Here is a 13,895-nt window from a genome sequence, read left to right on the forward strand (position 1 = left end):
AGTATTTAAGCAATCTTTGTAGTATTTAATATTTTCTTACATGGCACTAGAAATTCACACTCTTGGCAAATTCTGCCATTCTGAAAGTTGAAATCAATGCCATGTGTCAGAGTTAAAAAAATAAAAAAAAAATATGTGCATGTTTTACTATGTTTTTTTGAAATATTGTTACCGAGTAACAACTTATTCTTCATAGCCAATTCATGCATAAAATCTGAATAAGTCCCTACCTGATGTTCTACTTGTACTGCAAAATGGATAGTCAGAAAGAAACATAAAGGAAATATTTTGAGGATAATTTAAAAAAATAAGGCTCTTAAAGCTTTACTGCAACTTCATGCTATGAACGCCTCTCTACATGCTCATGTCTGCATTTAAAATATTTTCACAATGTTATATCTTCCTGAGACTTCAGATTTACTAGTCAGAGGTGATAATATACTTGAAAACTTAGCCTAAAATCTTATTGATTTAAGAGATGGCTATCTATATTAAAACTATTAAGTAAGGGAATGACATTTGAAGCTTCCAAGTTCAGGGTTTTGAGGCAGATCAGCAGAACTCAGTAGATCACTACAGCCAAGAATCTGGGCTATTTTGTTCAATCTTTTTTTTTACCAAACCACTTTTTAACTCATGAAATTCTGAAGGTTTAAATAATAGCTCTCTGTAATCTAAATACGATGAAAAGCCTGTTTGCTTCCTTGGTAATGGTGTGTCGGGCGTACTGTGCACAGCGATAACAAGCACCTTTTTAAAAACAGCTTCATTATGCTTCCTTCAGGTACTGGCAAGGGCTAGAGGCAAGATACTGGGCGAGATGGATCACTGAGCTGATCAGATATGGCAATTCCTGTGTTTTCTGTGTTCTCAAGGACGACAAGATTTTAACCAAGCATAAACATTTTACAGCTGGCTGGTGCAACTCTTGTTTTATTTGTTTAGGGGTTGAGGAAGAAGGTATGTTTCCCAAAGGTTGTGGGAAAAGTCTATAGCATGAATGCATAAGATGATGATGGATTTATATTTAGTTGATAGTTTGTAGCAGACAATTCGTCAAGGAGATGAGCTCAGCATCTGTTATTACTTTGCAAGGACAAAGAAGAATGTGTGTTGCTTCTGGATTTCACAGGGATTGCCTTTTTAAAGGGAAATGAGCTGTTTGGGGTCCCCCCCCCGCCCAAAAATAACCTCCTTTTTGTTTATTCCTGTAAGTATTAAAGGATACTTGGGACCTAAAAATGTCTAAGCCAGGTGTAATATCTTACATGAATAAGGATATATATGTGACAAAAATGTTTGCATTATTTTAATTTTTCAAAAACTGAGTATGTGCAATACATTTGAGGCAGCACTTGAATAACTGAAAGTGTTTTATTTTGGTATCTAGAGGAAATTACAACTGAAGGATAAATTAAATTGTGGCATCTAATAAGGAGACAGTTGCCTAAACACTGTTGAACATCAAGGGAAATAAGGCACCTAACTACATTAGACCCTTTCATAAATCTTCTTGGTCACCTATAATCATCTTAAAAGCTTAAATATCCTTTTTAAGTTTAGGTCCTAGATTGCGACTCAGAAAAATACCCTGGTTAAGGGTGGCCCCTAAGCACATATGTAAAGTGAGCTCTTCAGGGTAATGATGGGCTTAATTATGTGTGTTCCAGCTTCCCAGCTTTAAGAAAAATCTGTGACAACAACATTGTGGCTTCTGTTTCAGTACAAGAAAATCCTGCATTTTCCATCTCTGAAAGCTTTGTGAGCCTCAATGAATTAGTGCTAATGAAATATGCGTATATAGGTGGTATGATTTATTTTCCTGCTTTTAATGATGTTTTGGAGTATCCCTACAAAGCTCATGGCTCTTGCTGGGGTCTCTTCTCCTCAGCAAGAAGCTCGCTCTTAAGCGAGAAGGCAGAAGCAGCAGTCTGTTGATGGATTAAACTATAAATACAAGCGATAGTGGCACTTTTAACAAAAAGCCTGTTAACTACCCTTTAAATTTAATCTTGGTACTTGTAGAGTCAGAAATTCAGGCAGAAGGGTATACAGCAGCTGGAGGGGACGTAGCGACAGAGCAGCTGTGGCAGAGCCCTGGTGCGGGTCGGTGTCACTGGGAGGTAAGGAGCCCGCGGACGGCGAGACTGGCGGACGCCGGGAGGTGACCCCTTCTGCCAGGCGGCCAGCGAAAGGGACCGCACGCTCAGTGAGAGGCACCCACCTCCCGCAACCTCCCTGCAAAGCGGTAGCGTTGATGGTACCAGCAGGTTTTGAGCTTCACGTGGATTTCAGTCTGCTATGCTACGTGTCCCTGCTTTATGTTTTCTAAGGAGTGCTGAAAGAAAAGCGTTCGTCTTGCGTCTCCAAGAGTGTCCCCATCCCTCTGGGCTGTTTTAAAGTGCTTGATAGAGATCATATACTGTGCTTACAGATGTGATATATATTTACTCACGAGTGCGTGTGGGTATTTAAAGTCTATTTGTGTGCACACCAGTGTATACAACTTTATGCAAAGATATCTAGAAATACAGAGCTATAGCTGTATAAAATTAGACCACTCTGTTTTCCCGAGGACAAATGCCTTATTTTGACACACTGTGCTGAGGTACCTCTGTTGTGACATGGTGTTAGCCTTCATGTCACCGCTGCTTATCATCTTTCGCATGCAGTCCGCCTTCCAGCTAAACTGGAAGGAAGTATTGAGTTTGCAGTACCATATATACTAGACGTGCGTGGGATGACATTTTATATGTGCTACTTTCTTTTCTAGATGATTTCTCCAATTTTCTGGAGGTTGGTTCAACTGCTGAAATTCACTGTTGTCACCACTACTCTTCTGTCAAATAAAATGCATGAAATACATCCATTTGGTGTCAACACTTTGTAGAGGACATTGTTTCTCTGCTGCTCAATTTCCGTGTCCCTTGGAACATTCTGATGTTTCATTTCACCCGTTTTTAGCTGACCACTGGGGGGTATATAATGGAAAGGAAAAAAAAAAAAAACTCCACCCAAACCGGGTAAAATAATATATAATTAAAGGCCAGTGTCCTGTGATTTTCTTCATTAATGCTTCCGTGCACTTATGCATGCTTTCATGCATGTAAAATGAAGGTTTTCATGTGGTTTGGTTATTGTGTTTCCTATCTGGTCTGAAGTGATAGTGACAATCTATAAATAAGAGTTAATATAAATAAGTGCCACTCTAAGAACTGTATGTGAATCTTTAATATGTAATTGAGATGTTATTTAAATGAGTTCCCACTGCCATTTTATTTCTTTCTTCCTATTTATCTATTTATTTATTTTCATTTTAATTAAAAACAATAAGAATATTGATTCAAAGAGCATCATCCATTTTTTTAATGTAAGACTATATAAGGGAAAGATGAAGACTATCTTCTGTCACTAAAAAATAGGAGATAATCTCTTTGAAATAAAGCATTGTTGCAAATAATAACAGCTGCACTGTAATATCAAGCTTGAAATTGGTTCTGATTTTGTATTGTAGTGATTTTATTTATTTTTTAGTAATTGATCCAAAGTCTCCTGTTTCTAGAGTGGTTTTATGACTGTGATTGTGAAGGGTTTTTTTTTTCTTTTTTTTTTCTTTTTTTTTTTTTACATAAATATAGATTTCTTTCACCATTGACAAAATTCCTACATACAAGTGAAAAACTGATCCTTCCTGATAGGGACAGAAGGAAAAGAGAATATATTTTTTGCAGACTGTTCTGAGAGAAAGCAATTGTTATTAAACTGTAAATTCTGACCTTGCATGTGGCATAATCAGACTGACAGATAGGATCTGAGTTTTTTGAAGTGTTCAATATGTGCCTGGTGAAAGCAAAGCCCTTCAAGATGTGTGTCCCAAATCCTTACTTGTTTTGGATAGAATTATCCAAGGTCTTAAAGTGGAAATATTTCTGTTTGTTCTGCCTTGTGATGAATGGAGGTCACTTCAGGTTTCCTGCCACAGTAGGAGCATTTCTAATGGAGTCATTGCCAGTAGGACTCATTTTCCTGAAACAAGGAAAGCCAGAAAGGACTTTTTGTATTATGAACAAATGGAAATTGTGTTTTAAAATTCAGGGCTCTGTGCTCACTTCTTGGTTTTAGTATTAATGCAATTCTGCATTTCACAGGAATTATGATTTCTCATTTTGCACTGTTACAGAATCCCAAGGCCACAAAGGATGTTAGTATGCGGTTTTAGCTTTGCTTGATCGTTTCCTGGCTTAAGTTGGGAAGGGGATCCTGCTTCTAGTCAGCAAAAAATACAATGCATGAAGGGAAACCTTTCCGTACCAGTTTCAGGGGCTGTCATCGTCCTCCTGCTGCGTGAGGCAGCACAACTACACGTTAGAATAATAAACCGCATAAAAGAGAGATTGCCCTCTCCTCCCTTCCACCCCAGGCCATAAAACTGATCTCTCTATAGGAAATTTATATAAAAGTTTCAGTCCTCCCTTTCTGTTTTCCAACCCATATACACAGCATCATCTTTGAACCCTTCTTTGTTGCGCTTTCTTCATCTCTTCCCCTCTGTCTCCCTTCAGCACACCTCAGCATAGGGTTCTTCATTCAAATCCTACTCTAGAAGTTTCACCTGTCCCTTTGATTTCATCCTCTCCTGTCTATTTTTGAAGCCTTTACTTTTCTGTCGGATTGTACCTGTATATTGCCCCAAAGCATGCTCTTGTCGTCTCTTGTGTTAATAAAACTTCTGTAGTTCCCACCTGTTTCTTAGGTTACTTTTTTTCCTATTTCTTTTTCTTTATCTCTAAAACCCTTATGCTGCACAGACTTGTACTCCATCTCGCTCTTCGAGCCTTGCTTATCTGACTTTTGCACTCTCCCTACCTTGGAAGCTGCACGAAGCAAGGTTCCTAATGAGCTACTCCTTGATCAGTTGATGGTACATGCCTGTAGCTTATTCTTCTTGATTTCACTACTGCTTTTGACAAAGATAATCACTCTCACCTCCTCCACTTTCTCTCTTCTCCTATCTTTTGTGTTTATATAATATCCTGATGATGTGTTCTTGACTGGTCACCTATAAATCTTGAGCAGCAAGTAGTCCAAGGGACAAACAGTTCTGACACCTGAAAGTAAAAAACTGTTTCTCTGATCTATTAAGTGAATACGTAATATCCTTTCTATATTCAGCTGCCAAGTTCTGTTTGCAAATGCAATCAGAACTGGAAATAATTATGAAACACATTTTGATTCTCTTAGCATGACTAATACAAGAGCTCTGTTTTGGTCTATTGAGAATTTTCCTTAAAATCAATGAGATTATTTCTTCAGTAAACAAAAAAAGCTAGTGGAATAAGGTAGAAATCAAAATTATAGGAATTCTTGGCCCTGTTTAGTCAGAAGTTTTGTACAAGGGATTACCATTACAGTATTTGAGAGTACTTCTCCCTTTTTGTGTTCAGAACCACAGATACTGGCAATAGGATAACTGGGAAATGTTAATTCTCAGTTTGAACTGGATTATTACAGCTGATTCTTCTTTTCCTTATTCGGATTGTAAGAAAGGGATATTGTCTTTCTTATTTTAAGTAGTCAGTCCTTTCAGGTAGGGAATTTGTCTCACTTAATATTCATAAAGTTTTATTCAAGTGGAGAGTTCTGTATTAGTAATAGATGATTATCATTAAGTTAATTATGTTCAGGCAAGGAACAGTTGGGTATGCCATTTTCATGAAGAATAGCATAAGGGTATTTATCACAATTCAAAAGCTATCACTGCTATGCTTGAATTAATGGGAGGCTGGCAGTCCTGAAAGTGATGGAAAACAAACAGACAGAGTGGATAATAAGGTTATAATAACATTTTCAGGATTTACATTGTTTAAAGTGAGAGCATGACTACAAATACCTATAGAGATGGCCCAATTACATGCCTGTTAAAATTTATAGAATCAAGAATTCTCCATGGTTTGCTGATTATTAAGCCTGAAGAGCATTTGTATCTGCAAGATAAGACACTCATACCATTTGAAGTGTGTATTGTAACCCTCCAATTTAAGGTAATGTTCATACAAGTTAGAGCCTGCAGCACATCTCATTTAAAGTAAACTGCAAGCCAGAAAAGCCCGAAGTACACATATTTGTACATTGCAGTTTACGTGAAATTCAAAGTCAGTCTTCCTTCAAAGTTTAATCTAGTCTCATTATTTCCCTCAAGGTTTTTTCATTCTCTTCCAACTTTATTAGATTTAGAAAGATCTCTGCGGTTGTATCTATCTTTTAGTGAATTAAACTCCTCTTCAAGTAACCTTAAGATATCAATAAAAAAAATACTTTTCATATTTTCCATTTAGGCTTTATTTAGAGTGAAAGCATTTTAATTTGTCTTCATTCTGTCTGCACTCTTTTGAAAAATAAAACTACTGTGCAGGTAATGGATATGAAATACATAGGATCTATATAAAAATGTGTGTATGTGTACGTACATTTTTCAAAGTGCAGTCAAAGGATTGAACAGTTTCATCCTCTGCCTGGGGAAGTCCAGGCATGAAATAATCAAGTGAAACATATATTGTTTTGTATGTGTTTCATCTCAGTTTAGCTAGAAAGTTTGCATGTCGTACAGAAAGATTCATCAGCCTATGACCTCTGAAAATATGGCTGAGAGTCATCCAGAAGATTAGCAGGTCTTTTCCAAATTGTTTTGCAACTGTAGTTCTTCATCATTTGCAGTGATTTTGCCCATGCAAAGAAAGTACATAGTATGATCAAAACATTTCCAGCCACTGCAAATGCAGAATTCTAGTTTTCATTTGTTTTCCTTAGCAGCTTAATAAGTTACTCTGTAGGAAGAGGAAAATGAGTTATCAGAATCCTATTCTTCAGTCTGAATTTATATTGACCTTAAAATTATCTTTTAATTTATTTTGCGAACATTTTGAGTAGCTCTATCGAGAAACCTTTATCAAGCCGTGTTATGGTTATGCAGAAACAAACCAGTGGTGTTTCAGTGAGTCCTTCCCCAGCAAAATTTCTTTCAAGGGAACTTCTTTGTTCTTACCAATTTGGAAACAAAAATCACGGGTGTATTTAGCCAGCACTATGGTATTAATGCATAGGATTGTCAACTGGTGTAAACACTCAAACTTGTATTGATTTCTGTCAATTCATGATAAATTGTATCACTGAAGATGTTTCCTTGCCTTTTTTGCAGTGATGGTGCTAGCCTTGTTTTTCTTTAATCTTCTGTCACTGATGAACAGGATATCATGTTTGCTCCTCCCCTTTATCCTCAGAATTCAAAGGCATCTCTTTCTTTTTTTTATTTATGCCATTTTAGTTTGCTTACTTCATATGAGTCACTAAAGAATAGTAAATTCAATTAATATGAACTAGATTAATATGAGCTAGATTTAATCTGTATTCTTTACTTACTTGTTGGAATATATTTATTTATTTACTCACTGATTGAGAAACATGCTGTGCAACAAGATATATTTGACAAAAACAGCTCACAACACTCATTATCATCCGTGAATTACTTCTTTGTTTTTAAGGGAGTCACGCAAAGGAAAAGCAGAAGAAAATCTTCTCTTACTGCCTGTAGTAATTATGCAGAGTGACTGCATGAGTTATTATATGAAGATTTACTGATACATTATATGATTATATCTCTGAACCTCTCATTTCTGATCATCCAATAAAACTACACTACTTATGTGTCTTTAATTTTTATTTGGAGTAAAAACAGGAGGTCAGATATAACTGTTCTTGTATTACCACCTATTCATGGTTATACTAAGCCTCTTCTAGTAATGCAATATTATAAAATGATATTTCTCTGTCTTGATCGATCCATTTTTTTCAGAGAGGATTTATGTATATTTTATTATTGTTTTTAATACTGCAAAAATGAATGCGTGCTGTTCTATGTTTGTAAAGAGTGCTTTGCATTTGGGGCACTGAAGCAGAAGGTAGTTAAAGCTTGGGGTGGTGTGTAATTCCAGTGAGAGTTCATTGTGCAGCCTTGGAGAAGCCTCAGAGAAGATTTGTCTCTTGCTTGGATGACCATTATTTTTGCAGTGAATAGTTCCACTGCAACCAAGAAACAAAGTTATTAACCATAGGTCCTCATTTTGGAGCTTTAGTAATCTTCACTTTGTTCCTTTTACCAAGTTGTCAATGGTAAACCACAAGTTAGAAAGCACAGTACAGCTTTGCTTTGCTGTTATAAGGCACTTAGGCATTAAAGCTGAATCTAACGGGGAAAAAATATCAGCAAGATCTTGAAATTAAGTCTTCTGCTGCCCCAGCAGTCATTTCACAAGGCTCACTGACATTTCACTGAACCTTGGTCTTCTGACAGCCTAAAACTTTCTTCTGCTCAGCCTAAACATATAAGAAGCCAGGTCATACCAAACTGTTCTTTTGCCAACATTGCCTTTTGCAGTTAGCCTCATTTTTTCTGTCTACCCATACATATTGGTAAGAAAGACTTATTGCCATTTGCAACCTTTAAGAGGCTTGGCTGAACAAGCTGAGCGCTTCTGCCCTTCTTTTGAAAGAAGGGCTTTCCATCCTCCCAAATGTCTTGGGATCAGTCACAGCCTGAGTTCATCTTTCCTAGACTTTAGGAACCAGAGGTCTATATACTTCAGATGAGGACTTTACATCACTGCCTTGTGCAATTAGAGAAACTTTCCCTGACACTGCTGGAAACAACGACCACTTGGTCACTCTGCTAATAAATAAAAGAAATCCAGACCTGCTGTGTATCCCTGAAGCTGAGTAACAGGGCACAACTTGGGACCCGACACTCCTCCAGGATGTGATGAATCTGTCGATATTGCCTACAGTGAATAGACCCTGGCCCATACTGTTCTGCAGAGCCTTCCTTGGGAGTTATAAGAGATGATATTGGTTGTCATGGGCCAAAACTGGGCCACTAAATCAAACGGCACAGATCAGCTCCAGCTCTGCTCTGCTTCTGTTTCATTTACTAGCATAGACACAGTCTCTTTGGCTGTAGCTGCATCCATCTTCTGTTGCTGCTTCACACTGAAAGTTCACAGACTTTGAACTTCCTGGCTGTTACATGTTTGTCTGTGTCATCCTTCACTGATGAACACCAGGCTGATATTTCTTATTGGTTCATAAGTGTAGGAACTTACAGTGTATATTGAATTATATCCTGTTTTCCTATTGCTGTCTTCAAGGTCATTTAGTTTTTTCCTATGATGTCTGTACTCCTCTTCTGTAGTGACAGCACCTTCTAACTTTGTGACCTCAGCAAATTTTAGCAGCCCAAACTGATTTTTTGTGCCAAAGCTTTTAATGAAAGTAGTAAATTAAACTGATCCTAAAATTTGTTTTTAAGGCACTGTGCTGGTAACACAACTGCTCCTGTGAATATAAATGTTGAAGTCATTTCCTTAGCTGCTTCTTTAACCATCTTAAAATCCTCTCCTTCTATTCACTACCAGTTTGCCATACGGCAGTACGTTCAACAGTTTAATTTGGTCTAAATACATTGAATCTAGGGATTTACATTTTCCAGAAAATCACATATTAAAGAATCTCTTTTTACACCTATAGAACAAGTATAGGATAGCACAACTGCACTGTGAGTTTTTGTTTGTTTGTTTTTACATCTTACCTTTTCTTTTTCAGCAAAATAGCTTCTTCCTTCACTTCCTCTGTAGCTAGAGTTCATACAGAGAACTTTGTAATAAGTTATGTTAATTTTCAAATTCCATGCATTCTACCTGAGCCAAAGATATTTTTTGGCAAATATTTTGGATAACACTGTTGTGGGCAGAAATTACATAGTTACCTGTAAGTTATCCTAGTGACTGTCACTATGGAACCTGAGCATTATAAAGCCATGTATTCTTACAAAGAGGAAAACAGATATTTCTGTTTTTCTCATGGGAAACTGAGGCATAAGGCTATCAAATGCCATTTTAATTTGTCATTACAGAATTTGTTCCAAGGACCTCTTCTAAGAGTATGCTCAATGAAGCAAGATGCTAAATGTGCAAATAAAATCAATGGTGTTTACTTTTTGAGCCTTGAATATTGAACACTCAGAATGTGGCATGTCCCACAGTTCAGGAGTTGGGAGAAGTACGAAGAAAATACTCTTATGTGCAGTTTTCAAAATAACCTGTTTGTGGAATTTCACAAAGAATAGAAAAGAAAACTGTGGAAAGCCTGATGAGGTAATTAGCAACACATTATTAGCTTGGCTGATCTTGAGGACAAATTCTTTTAGAAAAAGTTAGTTAAGGCTGTTCAACAGCTGTTTGGGTGTCTTTTACCATTTTTTTTTGTAAAGTTAGCAAGATGAAGATGGTGTTTTGACTATTGCTAGGAGCTGATAAAAGATCAACAGCTAATTTTCCATAGATCACTAAAGAGAATTCAAAAGCTAATAATTTACAGTCATTTCCAACCTTCTCAAAAATCTTTAATGGTTTTGAGCTCATCTTAATCACTGAGTCTTTATTCTTATTCTAGTATCTATTCCACCTACATTTCTCATCCCCTTCCCTCTTTGAAGTCAGGAAATTGGGAAAACTTAATGAAACTTATAATTTGCAATTTGTGTATAAAGTTTCCTGTATGTTCCTTCCCAGCTGTCATTTCATTTGCCTTCTTCATAGCACTATCTCTTATCTTAAAATGGAATTAATTTATTCCTTCATCTCTATTTATCAATCTTGGCTTTTCTTTTTCTTATATAATTTCCTCCTATCTCCATTTTCTCAGTGAAATTTCAAATCTCTTCACTGATGTACTTTTTTCTCTGAGCATTTCAAAAAGTTCTCTTTAGCCTTGTTGCTTGGGTGTTCCATTATCATCATCTGTCATTTGGTATACCATGCAGTGGGATTTTATTCATTTATTTTTCATTTTTCCACTACTTCATTTAAAGTTGTAAATTAGAGGTCCCCAGAAGTATCTAATTCTTAGGAATCTTTGGATTTATCTTTATTGCTGTAAAAAGGCTTACAGACTGATGAAGTGTCCCAAAGCAGCATATTGTGATATGAGGAATAGACAAAACTCCTCATTAACATTTTCTGGTTTTTGTTAAATTATAACTAATGATGAGTTCCATTGTGTCATACAGGTACTGATTAGTGTTGAGTATAACTTTGGGAAATAAGATTGCTGATCAGAGCAAAGCATTAAGTTGTTTACATCTACTTGGGATACAATAATTATAATGATGTCTGAGACACGTGAATGGTTTAAGGTATAAATAATTTACTCTTATTTCTTCCCTTCTGCTTTTTGAGGTGCCAGATCATTGTGTTTGTTTATGTATAGTAAAAATACTTTTCTGTTTATTTCTACTGGAGATTTTAAGTCACTGAATTCTAAATAACAGATCAAAAAAATGTGAGCTCCGTCACATTTTGCTTTCTTTAGATCTTCCTTTGTAGGAACTGGTGATGTTAACACGATTTTTTAAACATGCTGATATTGTCTGCTTAGTTTTCCAGAATAAGAATGCTGTCATATGGTCCAGTCCCTCCCAGACTAGGAACATGCCTAGTTCTCTTATGGACCTTTCTTTACCTGGAAAGAGGCATGGGGAGGAGATGGTGCTTGCTCACCAGCCTGTATTTAGCCTGTGATAGTTTAGAGTTGAAAGAAATACAGAGATTCTGAAAGAGTTTAACGTTACACAATTTTTTAAACCACAGAGCCTTAAATACTGGTCTCTTCTGACATTCTTGCTGATTGAAAAAGTAAAATAAAATAAAATAAAAAGGAAAACAACCCTACTCCCTGCTAATCTGGACAGCTAATGTAATTTCATTAAGCAAAATCAATCCAAGCAATATCATATTTATGTTTTTTTTTTTTTTTTGTAAATTTATAACAACATCAAATTTCATTACTTTCTATTATTTCCCCCACATTTCATCATTACATTATTAACTGAGTTTATATATGGTCATTCTTTATCCCTCCATCCTTATTTTATAATTTGCCACAAAGCTTGCGTTCATATCACCTCTTCTGTCATCCTAATATATGCAAACCTTTTGACTGCTGTTATTATTTTTGGACAAACCAAACCTGTAGGTATAACTGTGTGAACTGGATTCCATATAGGCTATACGCAGAGTTCTCTGAGAGCAATGCCCTGCTTTTCAGTAAAGGCTGTGAAAAATTTCGCAGCACATCTGTTACCCTATCCATTCTCGATCATCCAGATAAAGCCTGCTTTACTCTTGTCTTCCTCAGGAACATTGAAGCTGTCTTTCATCCTTCTGAACTAGCTGTCTAATATATTGTGTTTTTCCCCAGAGTATAGGCATTTTATGTGCCAATGGAAGTGATAGATTTAGCCACGGGGAATGATGTACACGGACAGTAGATTTCTTGCAGCTTTCCTTGACATCTATCACCTTTTTTTCCATATAAAATGTTTATTCCAGTGGGTCTTTTTCACAGAATTTAGTCAGCTTGCAGAGTTGTTTTTACAGCGCTTCACTTCCTGGTGCCATGCATCACCTCTTTCCCAAGATTACAGGGGAAGTGAATCTTCCATAAATATCTCAGGGCACAGCAAATGGTTTGAATGTAACAAAGCGAGCATCAACTTAAATTGGATATTATTTCATGTACTATATTGTGTATTGTTTCTTGATGTATTATATTAAATTGCTAAAGTGCCACATCAGATCAGTTATAACGTGGCATGCCTGTGTCACCTGGGTTTATTACCCTTAATATTTACTTTAAGTTTTCCTGTACCTTGTTATACCTTTGCATTTTTGAACAGAAACTAGGCTGCAGCTTACTTACATTTTAACTCTAGAAGGATGAATCACGAGTAAATAAACCTGCCATTCCATGCTTTGCAAAATACAAACAAGAAAAGCAAATGTGCATGGTGACCATTTTCCACATGCCTTGTTTTTTGTAGAAAATATTTACCAGGGAGATTTCATTTATCTCAATCGTACGCCATTGCAAGAAAGGTAGAAGGAAAAAGAAATCATCACGCTATTAGCAGGCTCCAGGGATATTATCACAGTGCGGCATTCCGGCCATTTAGGTTCCATTGCTGCCTGCTGGGAATGTAAACAGCCACTGCCACGGGGAGATGTGGGCTGTCAGCAAAGATGGCTGTTTTAAGTTCTGTCGATGTACATAGGTTAAAAATCCACCTCTATTTTTAAATTATTGTTAAATACTAAGTAAAATTCCATGACATATATGTCTTCCCTGCCTGCCCCTCCCAGCTCTCTTTCAAGTTCATAGTCGGTGTTGTCTTCCAGATAAATATATTTTAGAAGCACTCTTATAATTTTTTTATATGAATTTTGAAAGATGGACACTGCAATGGTTTTCACATGATAGATTTAAAATCTTTTAAGTTATAAGACCAAATAACAAAAAATCTGCCCAGAAATGCCTCATTAAGTTCAACAAATATAAGTGTGGGTGAGCAATTATCCATACAGTTGAATCCAGATTGTTCACCACGCTCATTAAAAGAATAGTAACATTTAGACTTTTCCTTATAAAAATAGAAATATTTTCTTTTTTTCTCTTTTGCTTGCCTAAAAAAACTCACACACTCTTTATTTTGCAGCATTAATAGTTGGCCTGATCCAAAGTTCTTCAGCAATAAGTTTTGTAAGCTTCAGTTTGAAGTGCTAGAGTCTGAAATACACTGCTAGATGTTATAAATTAAAAGATTCATCTGAAGTGAATGTTGAGTAAAATGGTAATTTACCCCTACTCTTAAGATGTTAAAAAAAAAATGAGAGGAAAGAAAAAAAAAATTATTATTATTCTAATGTAAGGAAATTTGGAAACTTATTTGAATATAATATATTCATTGAATATGATCTAGTCATTATATTTATATATATTTAATATACATT

This window comes from Rhea pennata, chromosome 3 (assembly GCF_028389875.1).
Source record: "Rhea pennata isolate bPtePen1 chromosome 3, bPtePen1.pri, whole genome shotgun sequence".
Classification (NCBI taxonomy): domain Eukaryota; kingdom Metazoa; phylum Chordata; class Aves; order Rheiformes; family Rheidae; genus Rhea; species Rhea pennata.